Consider the following 17,666-nt stretch of genomic DNA (forward strand, 5'->3'; position numbering starts at 1 on the left):
ATCTTTACTTAACTCACTGATTGTATTGATTTGACGTTGATTACAATCAAACCTCACACCGGCAACACTTCGGCATGGAATACAAGGGACTCACTACTGATTTCACTCCTGAATGACCTTTATATAGGAGCCTGATTCCGCCCGAAATCTACATGAGATATTTGGAGCGGAATTAAAACACTTGTGATTTCGCCCGAAATCAACCGAATGACATTAGGAGCGGAATTAGACCTAGGAGCGAAATCAGACTTTTCAACACCCTAAACATGCAATTTTCTTGTAAAATGTGCCCTGATCTATACAATCTAGTCTTAGACTCGATACAAGACGAAGTCGACAGATGTATGCACCAACACATATAACCTCCCGCTAAACTTTGGGAAAGGCACTTAATGCATTGGAAACTTGGGCTCTCACTGCGTGGACTTCAACACTAGCACCGCTGAAACTATTTTATTGCTTATACATGGATATGAGTTGTTTTAATCTATTATTCTATTATCAAACTTGTATACTCGCCAATACTTTTGTATTGATATTTTAATAAACGTTGCAAGCTGATAGGATGCTATGGAATACATGGAATCAAGCTAGGAGATGCTTAGAAACGTCGCCTAGTTAATTTAGTCTTTTGAACAATTTGAACAATTTATGATTTGGTTTGTAATGTGATTCCTGTGATGACGTGGTTAGACATTTGCATGAACTCAATTAATCTCTATTGAAACAATAGTGTTATGGAATTCTCATGAGCAATCTGAACACTTAGTGCTCGCACCCTGATGTTTTCGCCATCGGTTAGGGTGTGACAGATTGGTATCAGAGCCATAACTATAGGGAATTAGGATGAGTAGGAATACTTGCCCAGTCTATAGTTCTAGGAGTCTTGACTCTTATTTGTTGTTTAAGACTTATGTTGTCACACCCCAACCGATGGCGGAAACATCGGGGCGCGGCACTGAGCGAAGCATATTGTCCAGAAGTTTCCATAACAACTATATTTACCAAATATTTAAAGCAACACGTCCCATACCATGTCATATATGATAATACAATTACAGAAAAGATCTAGGCAAATTATTCTGTTCCGACAACTCAGATTTTTATTATAGACAATTGTTTATTGTTTCTAGACTTTCCCTAGCCTCGATTTCATCACCACGCACCTAAGCATCCTAGCAACTTAAGCACCTGTCACATACGTTAAAGTAAAAGTCAATACACATAGTGTAAAGGCGAGCATACAAGTTTGATAATAGCATATAGAGTTCGAAAGCGTTACGCATAACCAGCACGTACACAGAGTGAAATCAGGCATGTTAGTTATCGACATGAACCTATCGATACCAATGACTGGGGGTTGACTGCCCAAGGCAGTTCGCGATACATACTCACCACTGTAAGCCATGGAGGTAATTGTCCTTAACAACCCTCGAATGAACGGGTGCTGAGTCCAAACAAATAGTACTACCGTTGCTAAGGCAGGTAGACAGCATTCCATGTGTAAATATAATAAACAAGCATTCATTTAGTCACGTATATATGCGATAGCGGTTAGCGTTAAAAGTATTGCGTAGTGTGTTCGATATGATTTTGTATAAGTAATGTATGTAAGACCCAAAAGTGCATAAAGCAAAAAGGGATCGAGTATACTCACATCGGTTGAATGAATTGAAGGAAGCGCTTGAGAGTATGGTTAGCCTGATCAGAATGATATGATAAGTGACGCGCAAAACGATACAAAGTTCAGGTGGGTCGGACAGCAGTTCGATCGAATGGTAATCCGATCAGACAGCCAGTCGTGCGAGTGGTAGTCCGTTTGGACGGTTGTCCGGTCGAATGGCCGTTCGAGTGGGTTGTTTCTTCCTTTAGGAAGGATGTGTTTGTGTATGATGGCTTGACTTTTTAAGTTTTTGCTGTAGCATTTTGAGAACATTGAAGTATCTCTACCTTTCAGGTCGGTCGGTCGGTCGAAAGATCGTTCAATCGGACGTCAACCCAATTGGTTGAACACTTCAGTGAGAACAAGTTCACAGCAGGTTGTCACTCGATCGGACAGCAGTTCGATTGGGTGGCATTCCTGGTGCATTGAACATGTTGAAAATTGTTGAAGTCTTGAAGTTTAATTGTCACATATTCGAGTGGTTAACCCGGTCGGATGGTAGTCCGATCGGACAACAACTCGTTCAACGATCAGACTTCGAATGTTGGTGAATAGTTTAAGCGTGGGACCCAAGGAGCAAGTCGTTCGGTTTGGCCAGTCGTTCGGATTGGCTGTTCGATCGGACAGCAGTTCGATCGGACGGCACTTCGTCCTGGTCGAACTGTTTGTCTTACACTTGGTTGTTTTGATTGTTTGTCATTTTTATCGAGGTGTTGCGACAACGTGCTAAACAACAGAAACCTCGTCAATACTTGGTACTCCTGATCGGACAGGAATCACCCAAACCCGGTCAGTTAACTGTTCGTGATGGTGTTCCATGTTTAACCTGAAATCGGTGAACCTCGTGGATAGAATCCAGATCTTGAGCCACACAACCACAAGAATGAGTAGTAGGTCGGCACAAGCTTCGTTTCTATCGGTTTTGAAGGCATTGAGTGTAAAAGAGTTGAAAGAAAGTTAGAAAACCATCTTTCAATCCTTTTTATTGTGAATATGTTTAGATCTATGGAAGATCTTTGTTCATTTATGTGGAAATCGGTTAGTCTAAGTTGTTCTTGGTGGACTGAGGCCAAAACATGAATTTCTTCAAGAACACATGATGACGTCATCCTAGAACACCTTGAATCTTGATGATTTCACGGTTAAAAGTTAAGATTCAAAAGATAGAAAGGTGTAGGAGTGCGTGTAGATCAAGAAAGTACAAGATTTAGGACGAGATCTTACCGGAATCGAGAGAAATCTGAAGAAAAGTGAGGAGAGCGAGCTGGTCGGACGTCAGTTACCAAAAGTAGAAAGAATGATGGTGACAAGGGGTATTCATAGGGTTACCCAAAGAGGAAAGGGCTGGTCGATCGGTTAGGCAGCTTGATCGGACAGCCTGTCTGGTCGGACAGCAGTCCGATCGAATGGCTGGTCGATCGGCTGGTCGCCTGATCGATCAGTCGCTTGGTTCGAGTGTTTGGTGTGACGAGTTTTGCCGTTTCGATTTCGATTGCGAGCTTTGCGATGCGAGAGAGTTTCCTAGTTAAATTACTTTTAATCCCAACTACTCATATCTCGCACTATCTCTTTTCCACCAATTATCAAACCATTTCGATTTGCAATTGAGTTCGATTGCGTTTCGATTGATTACCACACATAACATAAATTAAACATGCACAAGTAACATATAAGGCACACACACACATATAATTAACCAAGATGCGTATTTCGAGTTGCGAGCGCGATTGCGATAGCGATTAAGCGATACATATGCGATAAATAGCGATTACCATGCGATTATTAATATATACTCCACATAATACAACTAAAGCGAAAACAAAATAGACTAATCTACGAGTCAAAGAAGTCAAAACAGGAATTGAGCAAGGACAGACGGATCGCAATTAGCAATCTTTTCTTCCTTTGACTTCAATCATGACTTTGACTTTGACTTCGAAACACAGGGTGTTACAGCCTTCCCTAGTTGAGGGAATTTCGTCCCGAAATTAGGCCGAAGCCGTAACAAACAACTGCGGGTACTTCTCCCTCATGTCGCTTTCGAGTTCCCAAGTGAACTCTGCGCCTCGTTTGCCTTCCCATCGGACTTTCACAATAGGAATGCGCGAGCGTCTGAGCTGCTTGGTTTGGCGGTCCATGATTTCAATAGGCTTCTCCATGAAGTGTAGTGTTTCGTTTATTTGGAGGTCATCGAGAGGTACAATTAAATCATGCTCAGCTAGGCACTTTCGGAGGTTTGACAAATGGAAATTCGGGTGGACATTACTAAGTTCCTCCGGTAGTTCAAGTCTGTAGGCGACTTTTCCGATCCTTTCCAGAATCTTAAAAGGTCCAACATATCGAGGCGCTAGTTTCCCTTTCTTCCCGAATCTGACCACACCCTTCCAAGGTGATACCTTTAGGAGTACGTAGTCGCCAACGTCAAATTCAAGGGGTTTGCGTCGTCTATCGACGTAACTTTTCTGTCGACTTCGAGCTTTCAACAAGTTGTCTCGAATTTGGAGGATTTTGTCAGTCGTTTCTTGTAATAGCTCAGGACCGATTAATTGCGAGTGACCGATCTCGTGCCATATAATAGGCGATCAACATCTTCTTCTGTATAAAGCCTCGAATGGTGCCATCTGAATGCTGGAATGATAACTGTTGTTATACGAGAATTCGACTAACGGCAGGTAAGTGTCCCAATTACCACCGAAGTCTATGACACACGACCGGAGCATGTCTTCAAGAGTACGGATCGTTCTTTCAGTCTGACAGTCAGTTTGATAGTGGAATGCGGTACTGAGATTAAGCGTAGTACCGAGAGCCACTTGAAACGTTTCCCACAGTCATGATGTAAACCGAGCATCACGGTCAGAGATGATGTCGCGAGGTGTCCCATGATTACAAATGATCTCGTTAGTGTAGATTCGGGTTAATCGTTCTACCTTCTAGTCTTCTCGTATTGGCAAAAATTGAGCAGACTTGGTCAAACGGTCCACAACAACCCAGATGTTGTCATGACCTGATGACGTGTGCGGAAGCTTTGTTATGAAGTCCATGGCTATACTCTCCCACTTCCACATAGGGATCGACGGTTGTTCGAGTAAGCCAGAGGGTCTTTGGTGTTCAGCCTTGACCTTTGAGCAAGTCAGGCACTTCCCAACGTAGAGAGCAATATCCCTCTTCATGCCCGGCCACCAGTACTTGTAGCGGAGATCCTGGTACATTTTATCGGCACCGGGATGAATAGAATACCGAGATTTATGGGCTTCGTCCATCAATATCTGTCGTAAATTGGTCAGTTTAGGGATCCAAATTCGGTCCAGGAAGTGGAATATCCCATTTGGCTTATTCACAAGCTGAGCTCCATCGTGATAGATTCTCTCCTTCTTCAGAGTGTGTTCATTAAAACAGGCGTGCTGGGCTTCGTGGATGAGGGTTTCGAGATCGTGTTGGGCTTGGGTATTATGAATGCTGAGCAAATAACTTCGTCTGCTGAGAGCATCGGCAACGACATTTGCTTTGCCTGGGTGATAACGAATCTCACAGTCGTAATCGTTGAGAAGTTCTACCCATCGGTGTTGACGCATATTAAGTTCTTTCTGATCAAAGATATGTTGTACACTCCTATAATCGGTGGAGATCGTACACTTGGTACCATAAAGGTAGTGTCGCCAAATATTTAATGTAAAAACAACTGCGCCTAGCTCGAGATCATGGGTTGTATAGTTCTTGTCGTGGATTTTAAGCTGTCGAGATGCGTAAGCTATAACCTTGTCCCGCTGCATAAGGACACAACCAAGACCAAGGTTGGAAGCATCACAATAGACAATGAAGTCGTCGTTTCCATCGGGCAATGTGAGAACAGGAGCATTGCAAAGCATGTGCTTGAGGGTTTGGAAGGCAGACTCTTGTTCAGTTCCCCAAACAAAAGGCTTGTCTTTATGCGTAAGAGCGGTAAGCGGCACAACGATCTTTGAGAATCCTTCGATAAATCATCGATAGTAGCCCGCTAGTCCGAGAAAAGAATAGACTTCAGATGGGTTCTTATGCGTAATCCAGCTCTTAACTGCTTCAATCTTCGTGGGATCAACATGAATACCTTGACTATTGACAATGTGGCCCAGAAACTGAACCTCCTCTAGCCAGAATTCACACTTGGAGAACTTGGCATAGAGTTGATTCCCCTGGAGTAGCTCGAGAATCAAACGTAGATGTTGCGCGTGTTCGGCTTTCGATTTGGAATAGATCAAGACATCGTCGATGAACACGATGACGAAACGGTCGAGATATGGTTTACACACGCGATTCATCATATCTATGAAAACCGCGGGTGCGTTGGTTAAACCAAAAGGCATAACAACGAATTCGTAATGGCCATAACGGGTGCGAAACGCGGTTTTGGGTATATCCTCCTCTTGTATGCGCAGTTGGTGATAGCCTGAGCGTAGATCGATCTTCGAGAAACCTATAGCACCTTGTAGCTGATCAAACAAATCATCAATGCGAGGCAGGGGATAGCGGTTCTTGATGGTTAGATTATTCAATTCCCGATAGTCGATGCACATCCTGAACGACCCATCCTTCTTTTTGACAAAAAGGACTGGCGCACCCCAAGGAGAGGTGCTCGGGCGAATGAAGCCTTTCTCAAGTAATTCCTGAAGCTGACTCGAGAGTTCACGCATTTCGGACAGTGCGAGTCGGTAAGGAGCTTTTGCAACAGGGTTGGCTCCAGGAATGAGGTCGATACGAAAGTCGATATCACGACTTGGCGGAAGTCCGGGAAGATCATCAGGGAACACCTGAGGAAATTCACAAACCACGGGAACGTCTTTAACTTCGGTCTTCCTTTTCTTTTCCTTCTCCGCTACTACAATGTTAGCCAAGAAAGCTCTGTTTTCCTTGCGGGGATACTTGCTAGCTTGGACACATGACATGAGTTTGAGACCTTTCAAAGCAGTTTCACCATAGACACATAATAAATCACCATTCGCGAGCGAGAATCGAATCATTTTATCAAAGCACACGACTTCAGCATGGTTTTCGCGAAGAAAGTCCATGCCTATTATGACGTCAAAACTTCCGAGTTGCATCGGAATAAGGTCGATTAGGAAGATGTGATTGTTGAGCTCAAGAGTACAGTCACGAGGAACAGAATTTACAGCGATAGTACTTCCGGTGGTGACTTCTACATCGAATATCGAGGGGAGATGGGAGCGCTTACGACTAAGGAGCTTCCCAAATTCAAACGACATAAAGCAGTTATCGGCTCCAGTATCAAACAAACATGAAGCGTAAATACCATTCACAAGGAACGTACCATTGACCACGTTGTTGTCAGCCTGGGCTTGGTGCATATTGATGTTGAAAGTTCTGGCGCGTGCGGCTTGTTGCTGCTGATGAGGCTGCTGCTGCTGGGGCTCTTGTTTCACAACCCTGTTTGGGCATATGTTCGCAAAGTGGTTGGGATCACCACATGCGAAGCAGACTCGGGAGTTAACTGCGGGTTCCTGAGCCGCTTATTGGCCTTGTGGGGCTGGGAGCAGAGCTTGATGAGCAGTGGCTTGAGCTGGCGCTTGACGCGGACCAGTACGACAGTTAGTAGCGAAGTGACCGTACATATTGCAGTAGGCGCAGAAACGACAGGCGATACCCACCGGATGACGATAAGTGCATGTTGGGCAAGCAGGGTGGGGGCCTGTGTATGCACGCTTTGCAGGCGGTGCATATGTAACTGGTGTTGGGCGGTGGTGAGACTGCTGCTAAGCTGGTACGACTTGGAGTGGAGCAGCAGTTGTTGTGACAACACAGTTCTTGTTGCTGGAGCTGCTGTTGTTGTTCTTCTTCCTGCGGCGTTAAGACTCTGAAGACTGAGGGGTAGCAGTGGTGTCAGCGATTGATGCGGCGGTAACCTGATGCAGTGACTTTGAGGGCTTATCCCAAAAACCAGCTTTTACTCGCTTGTCGTTGATTTCAGCGGCAAGCAAGAAAGTTTCTTCAATCGTTGCAGTCTTCGCGGCATGCACAAAATCCGCAACACAGTCGGGGAGAGCTCGGATGTACTTCTTGATTGCCATGTCTGGCGTCTTCACTTGATCGGGACAGATGATACTGAGCTGCTTAAAGCGAGCAGTCAGGGCAGCGTTGTCACATTCCTTCTGCTTAATATTCCAGAACTCGTCCTTTAGCTTTTGGCGTTCATGGGGAGGGCAGAATTCATCCATCATGATGGCCTTCAACTCTTCCCAGGTCAGCTCATAAGCTGCATCATTCCCGCGTTTGTTTCGTTCGGCCGTCCACCAGTCTCATGCGCGGGACTGGAAGACGCCGGTAGCGTTTAGGGTACGGAGATTTTCAGGACATCCACTCTGGCGCAGAGTGACTTCGATGGAATCGAACCATTGAAAGATAGCCGTCGGGCCATCTTCTCCAATGATTTCCTTCGGATTGCAAGCCTTGAACTGCTTGAAGCTGAAAGCAGTCTTGGTAGCAACTTTAGGAGATTCGGTTCTAGATTCCTCAGACGATTTGCTAACAATCTCCTAGATTTCACTCACGATCTGAGTCACAACCTTGGCCACTTGCTTGGCGAGGATGGCAGCAAGGCGTTTGTCCCTTTGTTCTTGGCGAGTGAGTCATGGGTGACAAGGTCCAGATGATGGTCCAGTTGACATTGTCTCCAACAGACATCGTCATAGGTCTCAGACACGTCATAATCGAATCTCACCTCACACGTCTAATACTTATTAAAGCTCAGGAACACAGTGAAACATGTATCACATAAACACATAGGCACATATTCATATAGAGACACATAAGCACATAAACACATAAGCACGTAGGGCACAGAAGCACAGAAGCACTTACTCATGAAATCGCAAGATGTAGTCAGAATAGAGAAACCTATCATTCAAAAGTCCACGTTTGTTCGAATATGGCGATCACGTTTAGCATAGCGATTAGTATAGTATAAGCGTATCATAGGGTCTTCCATAATTTAGCGATTTGTCAGCGCTTTGAGGTAGAAGTGCAGTGCGTGTCGTGCGTGTCGATCGTAATGAAGGCAAAAATCGAATAATTTTCCAAAATTTAAACACATAAACAGGTAAATACATATAAACACATAAAATCGACGAATCATCAGAGTCAGCAGTTGCGGGCTCAGAATCGAAACACATAAAAATTCAAGAAATAGATCATCTGCGGCTATTAGACATTGACTATCCAAAGTGATTCGACTATTCTCAAGGACTTGTCATACACATTTTGACTTTTAGGATCGTGCTTCTGCCTCGATTCCTGGGCATTCGGCGCGTGTCCCTTTGGTCATATCGTGTCTTCAGGTCGTTGGAGTCCGTCGGGACTTTGGTGAGAGTTTTGGAAAACCAAGTAAAAGTCGGAACAAGTCGTCAAAGTTAGGGTTTCATGCCTAGCTTAACAACTTCTTTCCTATTTTGATAAAGTAGAGACGAAAATTCGCGCGAAAGTATGGATTTCACTCCTGATTCAACGCGAATTCTCGTGTTTTATAGATAAATACAGATCAAACAAGCAATTTAGTCGAGAGTTTGTGGTTTCCACACCTAATCTCGACTTAATCGCGTATTCTAAATTGAAAATTCGGGTGCAGTGATAGTGTAGCGTAGGCGAGAATAGCGAGAAATAGTAAGTAAGCTCGTAGATAATCCCTACTGGACATGCACGAGTTGGTCTACTGGGTCCTAACTATAAACTAGGTCTCTAAGACATCGACCCGGACTAGGTCGAGTCTTGCCTAATTCCCTATAGTTATGGCTCTGATACCAATCTGTCACACCCCAACCGATGGCGGAAACATCGGGGCGCGGCACTGAGCGAAGCAGATTGTCCAGAAGTTTCCATAACAATTATATTTACCAAATATTTAAAGCAACACGTCCCATACCATGTCATATATGAATACAATTATTACAGAAAAGATATAGGCAAATTGTTCTGTTCTGATAACTCAGATTTTTATTACAGACAATTGTTTATTGTTTCTAGACCTTCCCTAGCTTCGATTTCATCACCACGCACCTAAGCATCCTAGCAACTTAAGCACCTGTCACATACGTTAAAGTAAAAGTCAATACACATAGTGTAAAAGCGAGCATACAAGTTTGATAATAGCATATAGAGTTCGAAAGCGTTACGCATTACCAGCATGTACACAGAGTGAAATCAGGCATGTTAGTTATCGACATGAACCTATCGATACCAATGACTTTCGGTTGACTGCCCAAGGCAGTTCGCGATACATACTCACCATTGTGAGCCATGTAGGTAATTGTCCTTAACAACCCCCGAATGAACTGGTGCTGAGTCCAAACAAATAGTACAACCGTTGCTAAGGCAGGTAGACAGCATTCCATGTGTAAACAAAACAAACAAGCATTCATTTAGTCACGTATACATGCGATAGCGGTTAGCGTTAAAAGTATTGCGTAGTGTGTTCGATGTGATTTTGTATAAGTAACGTATGTAACACCCATAAGTGACACGCAAAACGATATAAAGTGCGAGTGGTAGTCCATTCGGACGGTCGTCTGGTCGGATGGTCGTTCGAGTGGATTGTTTCTTCATTTAGGAAGGATGTGTTTGTGTATGATGGCTTGACTTTTGAAGTTTTTGTTGTAGCATTTTGAGAACATTGAAGTATCTCTACCTTTCAGGTCGGTCGGTCGAACGATCGTTCGATCGGACGTCAACCCGATTGGTTGAACACTTCAGTGAGAACAAGTTCATAGCAGGTTGTCACTCAATCGGACAGCAGTTTGATCGGGTGGCATTCCTAGTGCATTGAACATGTTGAAAATTGTTGAAGTGTTGAAGTTTAATTGTCACATGTTCGAGTGGTTAACCCGGTCGGATGGTAGTCCGATCGGACAACTACTCGTTTAACGATCAGACTTCGAATGTTGGTGAATAGTTTAAGTGTGTGACCCAAGGTGCAAGTCGTTCAGTTTGGCCAGTCGTTCGGATTGGCCATTCGATCGGACAGCAGTCCGATCGGACGACACTCCGTCCTAGTCAAATTGTTTGTCTTACACTTGGTTGTTTTGATTGTTTGTCGTTTTTATCGAGGTGTTGCGATAACGTGCTAAACAACAGAAACCTCGTCAATACTTGGTACTCCTGATCGGACAGGAATCACCCAAACCCGGTCAGTTAACTGTTCGTGACGGTGTTCCATGTTTAACCCGAAATCGGTGAACCTCGTGGATAGAATCCAGATCTTGAGCCACACAACCACAAGAATGAGTAGTAGGTCGGCACAAGCTCCGTTTCTATCGGTTTGAAGGCATTGAGTGTAAAAGAGTTGAAAGAAAGTTAGAAAACCATCTTTCAATCCTTTTTATTGTGAATATGTTTAGATCTATGGAAGATGTTTGTTCATTTATGTGGAAATCGGTTAGTTCTAAGTAGTTCTTGGTGGATTGAGGCGAAAACATGAAGTTCTTCAAGAACACATGATGACGTCATCCTAGAACACCTTGAATCTTGATGATTTCACGGTTAAAAGTTAAGATTCAAAAGATAGAAAGGTGTAGGAGTGCGTGTAGATCAAGAAAGTACAAGATTTAGGAAGAGATCTTACCGGAATCGAGAGAAATCTGAAGAAAAGTGAGGAGAGCGAGCTGGTCGGACGTCAGTTGCCAAAAGTAGAAAGAATGATGGTGACAAGGGGTATTTATACGGTTACCCAAAGAGGAAAGGGCTGGTCGATCGGTTAGGCAGGTTGATCGGACAGCCTGTCCAATCGAACAGCAGTCCGATCGAACGGCTAGTCGCCTGATCGATCAGTCGCTTGGTTCGAGTGTTCGGTGTGACGAGTTTTGCAGTTTCGATTTCGATTGCTAGCTTTGCGATGCGAGAGAGTTTCCTAGTTAAATCACTTTTAATCCCAACTACTCATATATCGCACTATCTCTTTTCCACCAATTATCATACCATTTTGATTTGCGATTGAGTTTGATTGAGTTTCGATTGATTACCACACATAACCTAAATTAAACATGCACAAGTAACACATAAGGCACACACACACACATATAATTAACCAAGATGCGTATTTCGAGTTGCGAGCGTGATTGCGATAGTGATTAAGCGATACATATGCGATAAATAGCGATTACCATGCAATTATTAATAGATACTCCACATAATACAACTAAAGCGAAAACAAAATAGACTAATCTACGAGTCAAAGAAGTCAAAACAGGAATTGAGCAAGGAGAGACGGATCGCAATTAGCAATCTTTTCTTCCTTTGACTTCAATCTTGACTTTGACTTTGACTTCGAAACACGGGGTGTTACATATGTATTCTACCGTATCTGCTTCCTAGCAGCACATTTCACTGTTAAACTTACACGCCTTTCCTAAGGCTGATACAATATACACTTGATGCTTTTAAAGCGCTGTTAATCAGTGCTTGTATTTAGCACGAGATTTGCCCTCAAGTCAGGAGTGACATCCGAACCTTGAAGAGAAATCTCCATGTCATTCTAGTAGGTCTTATCTGCGGATAAGTGCCAACGCTATTTAGGGTACGACGTTGTTAAGTTAGAGGTGAAACTCAGATCCCGATGACTAGTCCTACTCCTTGATGATTTTATGTCTCGCCAAAGTCTCGTAACTTCCAATCAATTGAGTACGTGGAATGACCAAAAGGGTGAATATCATAGGCCTAACATCGATGACGTATTTGTCTAAGTAAGTCCAGACACGTTACCTTAATTCGAGAGGGGTTCGAATCACTTTGGTTAGTCGCCGTTCCTCTACCCGGAACAACCCTATGTTTTATAAGCCCATCTTGCTTTTATGCTATCTCGAGTTTTATATGTGGTTTTAAGCTCGATTCCTCGTTCATTTGGCATACTTTTACACTACTTACACGTGTGTCCGTAATCTAAAACGTTAATTCTAATCTCAGATCAAACTAAATTTATGAAGCTTTAATTCGATGTGCAGTCTATGTGATAGTGCGATTATAAGAAACTGGATGTAACATGGCATGGAATACGAGGGGAAAGTGACGTGTCCAAAACATGGTGGATACGCCGCTGGTACTTCCTATATATAAGTGTTTCTGGCATGTTACCAATTTTCGTACCAAGTGCCATGCGAAATTTAGTGTCTGATGTGGAATACTAAAGTTATGGAAGGTCTATTTTGTGTATTCTGTGAGAAACTTATGTGAAATCTACCATGTACACTAGTGAAGTCTATGTGTAAGCTACGTTTGCGAAATCTATGTGTAAGCTATGTATGTGTGATGGAGAAACAAAATACGAAATGTAGCCTAGCGCCGAAGACGAGGGGGAGAGTGGCATGTGCGAAGCGTGGTGGATACGCCGCTGGTACCTCCTATATATAAGCGTTTCTGGCATGCTACCAAACCTTCGTACCACGCGCTAAGCGAAGTTCGTAGTTTTGTAGGCTCGGATTTGAGTGATTGAATCTACCTTGTTAATCTATGTGGTTGAATCTATCTGGTTAATCTATGTTTTGAGAAATGGTGAAATCGAAAGCGGTGGTTAACAAGGTATGACACCGACGACGAGACGGACGTCGCATGATTGAAGCATGGTGGATATGCCGCTGGTACTTCCTATACATAAGTGCTTCCGTCATGTCGCCGAACTTTCGTAACACGTGCCATACAGGATTTCGTTGTTTGTGAACTGCTAGCATGAGTCTACGTGAAACTATGTGAATATAATTGAGACTATTTAATCTATCGAATCTATTGGAGTATATTGAATCGATTGAATCTATGGGAGTCAATTGAATCTATTTGAAATCTACGTGAATCTATTTGAAACTATTGTAAACTATGTGAATCTATGATGATGAGTGTGTTCTACGACACGTAACATGACACCGAGTACTGTAGGATCGTATACTGACCCGAACGAGTCTATCAGAGAAGTTTTGATCAGACAAAGGTGCGGAAAACAAGTACCTGACGTAGAAACAGCTAGATCTTCACTTAAATCACACTTTTGATTGATATAACAGCGTTTACATCCAAATCTCACACCGGCAGCACCTCGGTATGGAAAACAAGAACGTTACAACTGATTTCGCTCAAGACCCTATTTATAGTATTGGTAGTTTCGCTCATATGTACACGTACATATAAGCGGAACCTCGCATGTCCATATAAGCAGAACTACTCATGTCCATATAAGCGGAACTAGTAGTTTCCCACATACGAACATAGTAGTTTCCCACATACGAACATAGTAGTTTCCCACATACGGACATAGCGGGAAATCTCGTACAAAGTGCCCTAATCTAACATTCTAAGACTAAGACTCGATACAAGACGAAGTCGACAGATGTATGCACTAACAGACTCCCCCTCAGATGTTGACGAGTCTTAAGTGTCGAGTCTTCGCATCTTCAGTCTTGATCTGTCTCTGGGCTTTACTCTCTCAATCTTTTCTCGCAGGTCTTCAGACTCCCCCTTGCGATATGCTGGCATTTCTTCAGTTCATCAGCATCATCAGCTTTAGGATCGTTGTCTGGCTTTCCATCTAACAGCTTCTCAATATCAATCAGCTTGGCTCTTCATGTTCCAAGATCATTGCCTGGCTTCCTCCTATCATAGTCCTCAGGTATTAGAACCTGGCTCTCATCTAGCTCAAATTTCAGGAATGAATAACCTGGCTCATCTTATCCTGCAAAAGCTCTACCTCAAAGTAAATTTCTCTTACATACATATTTCAAAATAAACACATGCACTAACTCAGACTCACTCTCAAAACCCAAACAAAATGATTTTTCAATCTGATGAACCATTTGAAGGTTTGATAAAAATAATCAGTTTTAAACACAAAATCCCCCTCAAATTATACTCATCATGTTTAGCACTCAGAATTTTGAAAATCAGCTTTTCAATATCAATTGTCGAAAATCTTTTTGGATTTTCTGAAACTTTAGGCTAAAACACACTGAAAATCTTTTTGGATTTTGTACTAAAGAAAAATGTAATGCAATAAAGAAATATTTACAAACAATATTTTTGTGAGTTTGTGTAAGAGGATCATATCAGTTTTTGAGACACGTCACCAACACCGTTAAGCTTCATTTCATTTTAAGTTTTAAACATTTCACCTAGATTGTCAGTATACTGGTCCACTTAAATTTTCACACAAAGTTCAACTGATCTGAGATACGATGTTAATGTTTTAATGACTTAAACTTATCTGTGTATCCCACTACTTGAATATACTCCCGTATCCAGATCCCAATATTCAGTCTTACAGGTGAGTATACCACAGATGATATCTGTTCAGGGGTTAGATGCGAGGGCCGTGAGAGCTCAGGTCGATACTTCCGTATACGCAGAGAGATGACGGCTTCGACTTTTTGGTGTGTCCCCTTTAGAGGATCTTTTTGATTTCAACAGCAGCGACTATCAATTTTATTGTTTCATCAGCATGCTGAGGGCGATGCTATGTTTCAAGCATTTTGCAGAAAGCATTATCCGGGGACTAGGTCAGTACTTCCATACAGCAGAAGTCCCGGGATAATACCCCAGATATCACTGAGCATAAAGACCTAGTATCTCAGAATAAGGGACCTTTCAAACAAGATTTCAGAGGTTACCTATATATCCAAGATGTTGTTCCCCACAGAATAAGCAAGTTTGAATTTTTAGGTTTATATCTCGTCACAATTCTACTAAATGTGTAAAAACCTACTGGCATATCCGCAGTCAGATTGTTTATCACATTTTTAACTCTCCAATTCTTTAGCATGTTGTGATAGTCCACTGATGTACTATCATTTCCTCTTTTCACAATGAAACGCAATTTTGAATTTTATCATGTTTTTGGCTTTTTCAAATTTTCTAATGTTTTTTGGATTTTCTGAAATTTTCTACTTCCCCTAAAATGCAAACACATTAAAGAAAATTGAAAACTATCTAAGCTTTTGACCCACTTGAAGAAAATTCAAAACAAACTGTACAGAAACATGACAACCGATATCAAATTGCCTCAATTCGCTATTCACTAGGCATAAACAATTTGAACTCCCCCTTTCACAAACCATTTTCTCATTTAGATTTCAAAACACTTAAGTTTGTTTTAATCAAAATGATTTTTCCGGAAAATGAATTTGTTTTTACCACTTGTAAGTTTATCACTTGTTTTGGTTCATCATCTTGTCAGTTATATCAAATGTTGTAAATCAAGTACAACTTAATGTCCCTGATTTACTAGTTTTGCAATTAAGCAACCTGTACCACTTGTAAAAATAACCAAACCATACCACTTGTATGTATATTCAAAATGCCGATTCCTGCTTCGCGCTTACCAACCTGGAAGCTCCGCCGTAGTCATTCAACCTGTAAAATTTTAACAATTTCAACCATTTTCAAAACAACCTTATTAAACTTGAAAGATGCCGATTCCTGATCCACGATTACAAACTTGGGATCTCCGGCAAGTCAGGATTTTACTCAAAGAAAATGTCCACCCAAGCCTGACCAGCCTTGAGTGATTTCAATTCAGATTTTGTTGGGGTGTAAGTTGCTTTCTTTTTAGCGTAGAAGTCCTTTACCCCTTTCACCTTCCCATCAACCATTTTTCCGAAAATCTTCTTTACTTTCCCATTAAATGCTTTCTCAACATCAAAATTATCCTTTTCAGAATAACGCTGATTTGAGATTTCAGACTTTCCAACTTTCCTTTTAAAATTCTCAGTCTTCAATGGTGGAAAGTTCTCGTCATCCATTGAAGGAACTGAGTTTTTATCACTCTCATCAAAGTGTGGCTCCTCTGATTTTGTGGAATCAGATTCATCGCCAGATTTTACTTCAGATTTCATAACAACCCATTATTGGTTGTCAAGCTTCACACTTCGCCTGTAAAATCTCTTCGAACATTCACCAACTTCAAATGTTGAATTTTTGAAAACTTTAAATTGTTCAGTTGGTGGTTCGGTTTTATCAACAATAACTTCTTTCAGTTTTCCAGAAACTCCCTGTTTTGTGTTTATCACTTTCGGACAGTTCCATGCAATGTGACCAGCTTCATTGCATCAGAAACAGGTTCTTGTCTCTTTCTTCACATAAGCTCCATTCTTTCTCTTTTCGGCAAGAAATTCTTGATTAGATTGTTTCCAGAATGGGCTTTTTGCTTCCTCTTCCGAGCTTGTACCTGAAACAAATTTTGTATTTGTTTTAGAAAATTTTTCATTTTTATAGTTTTCTGGTGGAGTAAAACCAAGTCCTTTCTTTTTGTAGCTACGATTTTGGTGTGGTTTCTTTTGAAAACCAGAACCAGAATTGTAACCTTTTTTCTTGTTTAATCTTTGTTATACTCTTGAGGTGTAAGGTCTTAGTTTTCTTGTAAGATTTACATCTTTTATTTAAGAAATATTAATTTCTGTTAGTTTGAAAACCTTTTTTATCAATTCAGTTTTAACACCTCTTATTGGAAACTCTTTATCAAAATATAATTTGTCAGAATCATTTAAAGTATATACTACTTCAAACGTTTCATCATTCAAATTAGATTTTGACAACAAAAATTCTTTACTATAAACCCGTTTTCCCGATGATTTTGAACTCTTTTCGGACGAATTTGAACTCCCGACTGACTGACATGAACTTTCGAACTCGGACTTTGACTCTGACTCCTCATCCTTAGCCAACACCTGATCAGCCACTCTATCAATTCTGACTCATGATCTATGTCGGACGCTGTGAACGTGACGTCAATATTGTCCGGTAAAACATCGATTATCTCGGATTCTAGCTTAATATTGACCGCCTGTTTTAGTTCTTCCTTGTTAGCTTTTCTAGGCGAGTACCCTTCCCAAATCGAAGGCGGACACTTATTATAATAGACACCCTGTTTCTTACCAGTATCCTTTTTCTTCTTTGACATGGTTTCTTCACCTTTAAACGCTTCAAAACCTTCAACTATTGGATAAATTCTATCGATTATGTAGTCACAACCTTTGTAACTTTGTAGCAATCT

This window comes from Helianthus annuus, chromosome 14 (genome assembly GCF_002127325.2).
Source record: "Helianthus annuus cultivar XRQ/B chromosome 14, HanXRQr2.0-SUNRISE, whole genome shotgun sequence".
NCBI lineage: Eukaryota > Viridiplantae > Streptophyta > Magnoliopsida > Asterales > Asteraceae > Helianthus > Helianthus annuus.